Consider the following 11,266-nt stretch of genomic DNA (forward strand, 5'->3'; position numbering starts at 1 on the left):
AGCTGAAGGAGCCACCACTTGCCAGCCTGAAAACTCAAATGCTTTGTGCAGAGACACGGACCGGTGGCGAAAGAAACCCGAAATGAGCGATGAGGAGATCCTAGAGAAACTGAGTATGTGTTCTGTATTTCTTGTCTGATAAAGCAGTGTGTGCTCTACGCGTGTCTCGGGGTTACAGGTGCTCAGTGTTCATCCTCAGTTCAGTGTCGCAGCGTCCCGACTCCCTACACGAACTGTGACTGTGCTGAAGAGGAAGCGAGAGAGCGCTCTGGGTGTTCCTTGTGCCGCCGAGGGCAGCTGTGACGCGGTTGGATTTGCCTGAGCTGCCTTCTCCGCTGAAGGCAGAAGCAGAGATTGTTTCTGGTTGAGCAGAAGGCTGTGACCTCCTGACTGGCCTAGCGAACACCTGTGTGCTAATGGCCAAATGGACCAGAAGATTTGGGTTCCTGAGTGATCTTTAGACTCCTGATTCTCGGCAGTCATTGGAGCCAAATGTACTTTGCAGAAATCTGTTGGGCTGTTGGTTTGGGATTGTTTTGCTTTGTGGTTTTGTTGGGTTTGGTTTCTTTTTTTAACCCATAGACAACCACAGCACTAAGCTGATTCTTTCAGCCTCAAGGAGCTCTCCTGCCCCAGATACTCCATTGGTGACATTTTTATGCCTGCTGTTACTACTACTGCTTCTACTAATAGATGGGAGTTCATTTTCATAAGAATTCTCTGTTTTTGTCAGAGAGAACTCCTTTGAAAGAACATCAGTTGACACTGTGGATAGAGAGGGGGAGGTGTTTTCAATGTGTTCCAACAGAAAAAAGAAAAAACTTTTATAACAATCCTTGTTTTATTTCTCAGCTTTATGCTTCTAAAGATGTACCCGAGACACATCTGCGTGGCTCGATCAGGTAAAACTGCACTGCAGGCGTGTCTCAGGAGGCAGCCTGCAGCACATCCACTGTATATCCTTCCGATACGGGGCACTTTGTCATAGCTCATTCCCAGCCAGTTCATACCATTAGAATCCTGACCGTTGGCCCCAACCCCTGGCTAGGCCCTACTCTAGGAAAAGACACCAAGCCCTTTGTGATTCTGCAGTACAAGAGCTTAATCTGCTTCTTGCACTTCATAACGGCCAGTGCTGTGTTCTCAGATGGAAACTTCTTGGGTCCATAGCACAGCCCAGTTTACTCTGTGTCTGCTGTTGACTGTTAGGACAGCAAGCGGATGGAGCTACACCTCCTCGTGTGTGATCTCAAAGCCAACACCGTTCTGTCTGTAACGGGGACAACAGCTTGTAAAGGGGTGCAGTCTGGCTGTGGCTTCTTCACAGCGGCTGTCAGTGCTCGTCCTTGTGCTGTACCACCCTTTCTGTCGCACCTGCCCTGCCGCTGATGGCTGGTGTGACTGCAGAGGCTGAAGCCTTCCTCAGCTGGGAGATTTCAGCTGCTCCTGTACAGTTCTCTGCACCCTTAGCAGGTTGACAGGACTCTCAAGAACTGAATCTCAGTGCCATGAGGGAGTATCCAAGGTCTCAGTTCAATAGCTTTAGCTGAGGGCACAATGAAGTAAATTCCAGGGCAGAGGGTTCCTTGCAGGTATGCCAGCTTATAAAGGGAGGAATTAGTGCGTCTTCAACAGAGGCTAAATGTTTGAGGCAGGCTTTGCAAAACAGTGTTAGCAGGGGGTGTAGCCAGTGGTGGGGTTGCCCCGTCGTCTTGCCGTGCTGGCAGGCAGGATTCCTGGCTAGGCATCCAGTCAGATGCCCATGTGGATGCTGAAGCCCTCTGCTCCAGAGAAAAGGCCTGGACAGGGGAGGGAGGTGTTTGTTCCTACTTACAGTGAATGGTGCGTCACCCGGTTTTGCTTTGGATGCACAGGTGAACAAAGAAGCCTGTGTTTGTGATGGTGATACAGGAATATTGCCAGATGGGTCAAACAAAATACACTGTGAAACACTGAAAGTCTTCCTCCTGAACTAAGATTCTTCAAGTATTTCAGTGATGTACGTTGCAAGTGAAACCTTGAGAAGTCATTTGCATTGAGCGATCACCTTTGTTGTTTGTATTTTATCTGGGAAACTACCGGACCAGAGAAAGCAGTATGTTTTTTTTCAGTTATTCCTTCAGATTAGTGTAGCAGAACTTGGCTCTTTCACTCAACACAAACACGGCACCCTAATGACTGCTTGCTCTCCTCGCCATTCAGACCGCCTGCACCTCCGAGTGGGCCAGAAGCCGTCAGGCAGCGCACGCTTCCCTGTTGGCCTTCAGTGGCAGCTGAGCTGCACGGTGGCTGGTGGAGCCGGCCTGTCCCACGGCCTGTGCCGGCCGGGCTGGCCCTGCCTTCCCCTGCCGCAGCGCAGAGCTGCCGGGAGGCGGCAGCAGCCCACCTGGCCTGCCTGCTGACTCGCCTCCCCTGCACCCCTGAAATGATGTGCATCTCGGTTGTGCAACTCTGGCTGACACCAGCGCCTGAGGAGTGTTGCTGCTGCTGTTGTCCAGCACGGCTGTGCTTGTTGGGGGAGGTCAGCATGTGTGCAGTGTCGGGAGTGCGAGCCAAATGCTGGTCACGGATCCGGGTCACGCTGAGGACAAGCAGCGTGGTTCTTCAGATGGCACAAACAAGGTCTGCTGGGGGCCTTAGCCTGGTAATACGTGAGGAGGGTCATAGTTCTCAGAGCCCTGTAGTTCTTGGTTGTAACAGGAGACGCTGTTCTTTAAAAACATAACGGCATTCTTTTGGCAATCTGCTGAAACGTTGAGAAGATCCCCTCCTGGGAACACTGTGCAATATTCTTCCTGTCTGCAAGTGGCACCTGTTCATCAGAATGGATTCCAGAACCCAAGGGGCAGTTAACCTCCAGAAGTCTTAAACCTTCTGGGGAATCGCACAGACTATTTCTTGCTAAGAAGATGAAGGCTCTGTTGTTCCAGCTGTCCTTAGTGTTTCGAGACAACAAGCACTTGCACTGGTACTTGTTCTTTTCTGATCTGCGGCTCCTGTGAATGTTTCTCCAAGTTCTTGGTTTCCTGTCCGGGTGACTCTCCAGAGGACTGTAAAAATCAGTCTTCGTGGAGACTCTCTGTGCTGCGGAGCTGCCTGTATCGTTGTTGTCACCCAGCTGCCTACAAACGGCTCCCAACCCCAGACAGTGGGGCGGCATTTCTGATCTGCTGGAAGGGGGTGTCTCCATTTTTAATGTTGTTTCTTTCAGGGAGCACTGTGAGCGTGGCAGATCCTAAGCAGAAATACACTCGATTTGAACAAGTCGGGCAAGGGTAAGTCCCGTCACAGTTACTGCTACAAAAGCACGGGCCAGGTATTTTGCTGGTGTGATATCAAGCGTGAAGTCGGGCAAGCTCCAAACGTGTTCAGACCCTGGGCTTAGATTCTCCTGTCTCTCAGTACTGATCAGAATTGGTGCCTGTGGTCAGAAGGCGTCGTCAAAGAGCACTTGATGCTGGCAACGTCTTGTCTGCAGCGAGGGGCAGGACCTGGAAGATCTACTGTCCCTCAAGTTTGTAGCACCCGTTTGCTTGTTTTCTTAGGAGAAATCATTTTTGTGTGTCTCAAAATAATACGGCCACGCTAAAGAAAGGAGAAAAATCTTTATTGCCTGAAAGAGTAACTTAGAACCTGATAGCTGTCAGATAAATAACACTTCTCAAGAACATTTCTTGCCACTCTTTTGCTTTAAAAAAGTATTTAGTGATCAGGATTATATCTTTTCTGGCAGAGGTAGTGAAAACCAACCATTCAGTAATACATGCAGTGTCAATGCACTGTCCTTTCCTCAGATGGCTGGCACGTGTGTTCAGGGCTCTCAGAATGACTGCATGGTGTTGCCGGAGTTTTGCAGATAGATCCAAAGAAGAGGTCTAAGAAGGCACAGCTAGACTGTGCGTGTGTTACATTCTCTGGAAAAAAATCCACACACACCCCCGCAAGAAAAAAAAAAAAAAAAAGGAAAAAAACTAAACCCCAACAGAGCAAAACTGGAGAAAAGGGGAAAAGAATGAAATCTATTATTTTCCAGTCTCTGTAGGCACCCTGCCCTTCAGTTTTGGACTGAAAGAATTTAGTATGAACTCTGGAGATTTGCACCAGCCCTTTTTCTTCCTCTTGGACCTAAGTTTTCACTTGGATAGCCTGCATGGCAGGGGGCTTCTGGGCTGCTGCGCTGTGCGCTGCTGGCTGAAGGAGTGGAGGAACCAAGGTGTTTTAGAAACACTACAGGCAGCAGAGAGCTCCTGTCAGGGCTTTCACTTCCAGGGTCTAAACCACTTCTCATGTCTTTGCTGCTCTTTTGTTTCTAGGGCATCTGGAACTGTCTATACAGCACTCGACATCACCACAGGACAAGAGGTGGGTGTCAGCAGCCCCAGCAGATTTGGCAGGGGTTCAGCGCTTTCCCCCATGGTGCGAACAGCGGATGGGCTTTCGGATCGCCAGGAGATCTTTACTGCAAAGACTTCCACATGGCTGGGGGCTTGTGGCTGGGGGTGGGGGCAGTGTCCGAACACTGGGCTCCCCCCTGGGCTGCACATTCACTGACGGACACCCACCCCTCATCCTGCCCAGCTGCACGCCCGACGTGCAGCCCCCCAGCGATGTCTCCCCACCCACGCACCATTCCGTGCCCCCCCAGCCGTATGCCCCCCAGGACCCCAACTACGCACCCCTCCATTCCCATTTACCCCCTCAGCCGTGCCCCCCCCATGCCCTTCAGCCACTTTGGGCCGAGCTCTCCTGTGCTCCCCAGCCATGTCCCCCCACCCAGCCATGCCCCCCCCCCCATTTTGGTTGATGCCCCCTGAGCCCCTCCAGCCATGCCCCTGCACCCCTGCTGGCCCCTCCCCCCGTGCTTTGCCCGCACCCCCGGGCTCCGCTCCCCTGCCCGCGCGCCCCCGACGCGGCCGTGGCCCCGCCCCCCGCCCCTCCCCATTGGCTCCCGCCGCGCCGCTCCCCTGTTAGTTTTCGAATATAAATAGGGGCGGCCGCGGGCGCGCGCCCCCCCCCTCCCCTCGCGCACCGGACGGCGGAGCATCGGCGCGGCCCCGCTCCGCTCCGCCGGGGCCGGGAACGGTCGCTCCAACGGGTGTAATTAACGCCTCCCTTCCTTTCCTGCACTCGCCATGGCGGCGCAGGGCGGCCCCGGTGGCCGTGGGCTAGCCGGAGTGGCCAGGAGGCGAGCGGGCATGTCGCCGGTCACCCCGCTGACGCTGGATATGGACAAGCTGGTGGGACTGGGAAGGTGAGTGGAGACAGGGCGGGGGGGGGCTGCCCCGCACCGCACCGCACCCCCCTCCCCCCCACGCGTGAATGCTGCCGGCTCAGGGATAGTGCTGAGCGCGGAGGGGGGGGACACCACCCACCGCCCCACCCGAGGGGGGCACCCCGAGGGGTACCGGTGGGTCCCCACGGGCTGATCGCCGCCCCCGCCCTGCCCGCAGCCACTGGGACACCCCGAAGCGGCGGGTGGCGGGGCTGTCCTTGCAGAGGTGCCGGGGGTCGGCAGCCTTGGGCTCCCCCCGCAGCTCCGTCTCCTCCGAGTCCTCGGACGCGGGTGAGCGATGGGTGCTGTTGCCACACCCGCCCCTGCCCCGACCCCCCTCCTCCCCGGGGCTGGGGGTGTGCAGGGGGAGCTGTGCCGGGAGGGTGGGCGTTGGGCAGGGGGTCACTGCATGCAGGGGGGGGGGGGGGTCTGGGAAGGCAGGGGAGGGGTTTGAGGGTGGGGAAGGGTCTTTCTGGGGGTGCACGTGGGAGCCGAGTCCCCCGCTCTGTCTCAGCTCCTGGCCATGCTCTGAGTCAAACTGGGATTTTAAACGGGGATTTCCTCCCCAGCGCTTCCTTCCCTGTGCTGGATGATGGGTGGGAGCCCCCCCACCCGCCCAGCCCTGCACCCCGGGGGGGGGCTCGGCTGTGGACCACCCCAGTGGGGGTCCCTGGGCAGGGTGATGTGGGACATCTTGGCCAGGATGGGTGGTTCCAGGGTCGTCCCTTTGCTATGCTGGGGGACAGGGGAAGCTTTGGGTGAGGGTCCCGCCTGAGCACACAGCAGATCCCACCCTGTGGCCCCCTTCCCAGCACTAGAAGGGAACACAGCTGGGGTGGGGGGGGCTCCCCTGCACCTTGCCAGCGCCCCACAGGAGCGGGGGGTGACCTGTGCTGGAGCAGGGTCCCGGGGGCACGGCGTGCCTCCCACCCGCCTCCCCCGGTGCTATCCCTGCCCCTTGTTCCCGCAGGAGTGGGGCTAGACTCCCCCACGCAGGAGGACCCCGCGGCACTGGAGGAAGTGTGAGTGTCCCTCGCCCCGCGTCCCCCCACTCCGGGAGGTCTCCACCCTTGCCCACTGTGTCCCCCCTGCTCACCCTCCCCAGGCTGCCTGCAGTGCCCACGCTCAACCTGTCCCAGCCTTGCTGGGGGGCTGTGCTTCCAGCTGTTCCCTCCACCCCAAAATTGATTTTTGGTGGGGGGTGGTGTGAGAAACCACCTCTAGTGGGGGTGCCGGTGCTGGTGCTCGGCCCAGCCCTGCTGCAGGCAGGGGTCTGGCAGCGGGTGCAGGCAGGAAGCCTCTGTGGTGCTGCCATGCCAAGTCCTCCTCTGGCAGGGATGGCCGGCAGACGGCTCGCTGCCTCACCACGCAGTGGGGTGAGGGTGCTGAGCACCTCCCTGGGCTCCCAGCACCCCCGCTTCAGCCTCCTTGGGGTGCTGCTGCCCAGGCCTCGCAGATTTGGGGTGCAGGGATCAGCTGAGAGCCGAGCTCTGCGGGGCTGAGGGGCTCTGGGTGCCACGCCGGTGGCTTCGCCCACTCCCGGGGCCGTTGGCAGAGCCCCTCTCTGGCAGATGTTGGTGACTGAGTAACTGGGGGCAGATGGTGATGCTGGGGCAGCCTTGGGGCTGGGTGGGCTGGGCTGCAGGGGACACGCCAGTGCCCCCTTCGTCCTGTCTCAGTGTGCAGCTGCATGGCCATATGGCCGGCGGCCAGCATCCCCAGCATCCCCGCTGCCGGATTTACATACAGGTGGAGAGCGGGCGCCACTGCCACCAGCTACATCTGGGCCCCGAGCGGGGTCAGCGGGGTGCCCTGAACCACCCCAGGGTGCTGCTTAACCCCCCAGCCCAGATTGGGGTCCCCCCGTCTGAAACCAGTGATTTCCAGATGGGGTTTTAACCCTTTGTGAGGCTGAAAGCCGCTCAGCTGTTCTCCCCTTGGGGGGGCTGATGACCCCTGCGTGGGGTGGGGGCCTTGTAAGGGCTGCGGCTGCCCATCCCAGGGGCTTCTGGGCTGCTCAGGCTGGGGCACGGGGTGCCATCCCCCCTAACCCTGGCTCCTCTCTTCCCGCAGCTTCGAGACAGCGATCCTAGAATCCAGGAGAGCTCTCAAAGAGTAAGTGAAGGGGCTCTGTCCCTGTGCCCAGACCCGAAAGCCAGGCTGTGCGTCTGCCCTTCCCTGGGGTTTGGATCAAGCTGTTGGTGTTGCTCAGTGGCTGGAGGAATTGCTGCCCTGGGGTCCTTCCAGGGAGGTCTCACCCCACTGTGGGGACCCAGGGGACAAGGGGGTCCATGCCAGCTTCGGGGCGGTGGGGGGGGTGGGATGCTGCTGGTCCAGGGCATCTTCTCTCCTCATTCAATCCTTTTCTTTTTGCAGCAATAAGCTCCTTATCCGGAGGATCCACTCACTGCCAGTAAGTCCCGGGGGCTCTGCAGGGCTGAGCTGAGGGCGGCTGGATCCTGCTGTGCCCCTGGCTGAGCTGGGAGGAGGAGGAGGAGAAGGAGGAGGATGGAGCTGGGGAGCGCAGGGGCTGTGCAGCACCTCTCACCCCTCCCAACCCGCCCCGCAGCCACAGCTCCTGGGGGCCAGCCCGGTCCTGAAGAACATCTCCCACTGCCGGGAGTTCAACAGCCACGGGGCCAGGGAGCAGAGGGGCCCAAGGAAGCCTGAGGACAAGGTGAGGGGGGGCAGCAAGGCTGGGGAGAGGGAGGCAGGACCGGGGAAGGGGCAGGGGGATGCCATGCCCACCCCCCCCCTCCCCCACTGCTGCAGGAGGGGTTTGTCTTCAAGAAGCTGCAGAGGCCAAGTCAGCACAGCCGGCTGCCCGCCGGTGATGGGGCTGCGGGGAGGGACCCCCTCAGCCAGAGACTCGCCTCTGCACCCGGCCTGCTGGTGAGAGGGGCTGGGGGCGCTGAGAGGGGGGCACCGGGGGTGGGTGGTCCTGCTGCAGGGGCTGCTGAGCCGGGACCTGCTGCTCCAGCCTCCCTGTTTGCACTGGAGACCTGTGGGTGTGGGAGCTGGGGGGACTGGGGTCACTGTGTCTGCAAACAGGGCTGGTGTGGGGCTGGCCCCACTCCTGAGCCATGGGCTGTGACGTGTCCCCTCCCCAGTTCGACACCCCCGAGAAGGAAAACGTCGCCCAGGGCGAGAGCCCCATCATCCTGCGCCGGTGCTCCTTGACCTCCTCCATGTCTGAAGAGGAAGATGATGGCTTTGTGGAGATCCTGGATGAGGAGGAGATGAAAGTAGGGAGGGCTCCTCCATCTGCGCAGCTGGATGGACCCTGGGCAGGGGCTCCGTACCTGCCCAGGGGGGTGCGAAGCAGCAGTGGGACTCGTTCCCTTCATGCTCTCCTCTGTCTCTCCCCTGTGGCCCCCCCAGGTGCCTCCCCAGAAGAGCGATACCGACGGGCCACAGGGGATGGAGAACCTACTGACTGCGCCCCTGGTGAGGAAGGAGGAGGCCGAGCCGGTATGTTGGGTGTCTCGGGGGGTGGATGGGGCCCCAGGCTCCCCCTTCCTGGGGTCTCCAGGGTGGGGTCTGGGGGTCAGGGTCACTGGTTGGCGAGCAGCACACACCCCCCAGGGCTTTGGGCTTGTCCTGGGTGGTGTGCAGCCACTAGAGAGGGACCCTTTTGCCTTTGTTCTCGTGGTGCTGGGGGGGGGGTGTATGTGGGGGGAAAGCCGGACCCTTGGGCAGCGACACAGGCTCTCTCCCTACACAGTGTCCGGTGAAGCGCGGCAAGTGCCGGCAGCTCTTCCGCTCGCCCTCGATGCCCAGCAGCGTCACCAGGCCCATCCTGAAGTGGATAGACCGACCCCAGGACCGGGACACCCCCGTCAAGACCAAGCGACGGAGGAGCGTGGCCGGTAGCTCTGGCGAGGAGGCGGCAGTGGCGGAGCCGGTGGGTGATGGGGAATCCTCGGGGTGAGGCGTCCTTGCCCATCCCGGGTGGGACTGCCCGGTGCCACGGCTCTGCCGGCGCCCTCGCTAACGCCGAGGGGGGTGTCTTTGGTTCATGTCCCCGCAGAAAGCGCGGCTGCTGTGCTCCAGGTCCTTCTGCCATGAGGAGATGGAGAACCTGCTGGCCAACGGCCATCAGGAGCTCATCGGGGACTTCTCCAAGGTAGGGCTGCTGGGGGTGCTGCAGGCTTGGGGGTGCCGCCTGCCCCCCTCTCCTGAAACAAAGGGGGACCATCAGTGGAGCCCTGCGCTGGTGCCAGAGCCCCAATACAGCTGGTGGCCCTTGTTTGGGACCAAGGGGACTTGGGGCTGAGACTCCAGCCTGAAGAGCCTGACCCGCTGCTCTTCCAGTGCCGCAGCCCCGTCCCTCTTGGGAGGGAGCAAACCTCGCAGGCGGGGGGTCTTCTGGGCTGGGGGGAGCGGGTGGCAGCCAGGACGTCTCCCCGGGGACAGATTCTGACCCAGCACCCGCCTCTCCTCCAGCCTTACCTTCTGCAGACGGTAGAGGGGAAGCACCCGGACCTGAAGTACATTTCTCCCGAAATGGTAAGGGAGCAGTGACCTCTTCCCCAAAAAAAACACCCCCACAGGGCTGCCTCCCTGCCCCCCCCCCCCCCCCCCCACCCCGGTGACGGGCTCCCCCCACAGATGGTGGCAGTGCTGACGGGGCAGTTCAGCAGCCTCATCGAGAGCTGCGTGATCGTGGACTGCAGGTACCCCTACGAGTACGAGGGAGGCCACATCAAGGTCAGAACCGCCGCTGCGCCCCTCGGGGCTGGGGACAGGGTGGTCATGGGTGGGGGAGACACAAACCTGTCAAACCTCAGAGGGGCTGATGCCCCCCCCCAAAGGTGCTGAACCCCCTGGAGGGGTTGAGAGCCTCCCCAAAGGTGCTGAGCACCCCCGGAGGTGCTGAGCCCCAGCTGGAAGGAGGAGGGGGGTGAAGGCATTCCCAACAGATGGGGGGGCAGGGTATAGAGGGCCACCCCCCCACCCCCCCGAGATGAAATGGGAGGAGCGGGGGGCTGAAAGGGGCCCCTCTCCCTCGCCAGGGCGCCGTCAACCTGCCGCTGGAGCAGGACGTGGAGGAGTTCCTGCTGAAGAAGCCCATCGTGCCCTTCGACGCCAGCAAGAGGGTGATTGTCATCTTCCACTGCGAGTTCTCCTCCGAGAGGGGGCCCAGGATGTGAGTTTGGGGGTTTGGGGGGGGTGGGGTGGACGCTGGGTTCTGCCGGACCCCCTGGACATTGCAGGATCCTATCTGGATGCCAATCCTGTCCCCTGTCCCGCAGGTGCCGGTTCATCAGGGAGAAGGACTGAGCCTGTAACGAGTACCCCCACCTCCACTACCCCGAGCTCTATGTCCTGAAGGGGGGGTACCGGGAGTTCTTCCCCCAGTACCAGGTAAGCCCCCCCTAACTTTCACCCCCTGTGTGGGAGGGGGGGCGGTCCCTGGCAGGAGGGTGAGAGTGCTGGGTGGGGGGAAAACACCCTCTCCACTCCCCAAAACCCTGCCCTGTGAGGGGAAAGGGTCTGGCTCTGAGCATCCTCCATGAGGGTGGTATCTCCAGGGGAAGGGGGTTGTGCTGGGGGTCCTGGGGGGTGCTGGGTTTGCCCCAGGGGGTGGGGAGGGGGGTCTGCGGGTGCTGACAGAGCTGTGGGTGCCCAGATGCACTGCGAGCCCCAGGACTACTGGCCGATGGACCACGAGGACTTCAAGGAGGACCTGCGCAAGTTCCGCCAGAAGAGCCGCAGCTGGGCAGGCGAGCGCAGCAAGCGGGAGCTCTACAGCTGCCTCAAGAACTTCTGAGGGACCCCCGCAGCCCCCTGCCCACCCCCTACCCGGGGCTGCTGGTGCTCAGCGTCGCCCAGCCCAAAACCTGGTCGCCAGCCCGCCCCCACACACACACAGCCCTCCCAGCTCTGTGCTGGGTGCCCTGCCCAGCATCGCCCCCCTCAGCAGCGCGGGGCAGGGGGCCATGGTTGTGGGGTTTTACCCCTTTTTTACCCTAAAAGGTGTTTAGTTTTTAC

The sequence above is a fragment of the Leptosomus discolor genome, unplaced genomic scaffold (genome assembly GCF_034619465.1).
Source record: "Leptosomus discolor isolate bLepDis1 unplaced genomic scaffold, bLepDis1.hap2 HAP2_SCAFFOLD_66, whole genome shotgun sequence".
NCBI classification, from domain to species: Eukaryota; Metazoa; Chordata; class Aves; order Leptosomiformes; family Leptosomidae; genus Leptosomus; species Leptosomus discolor.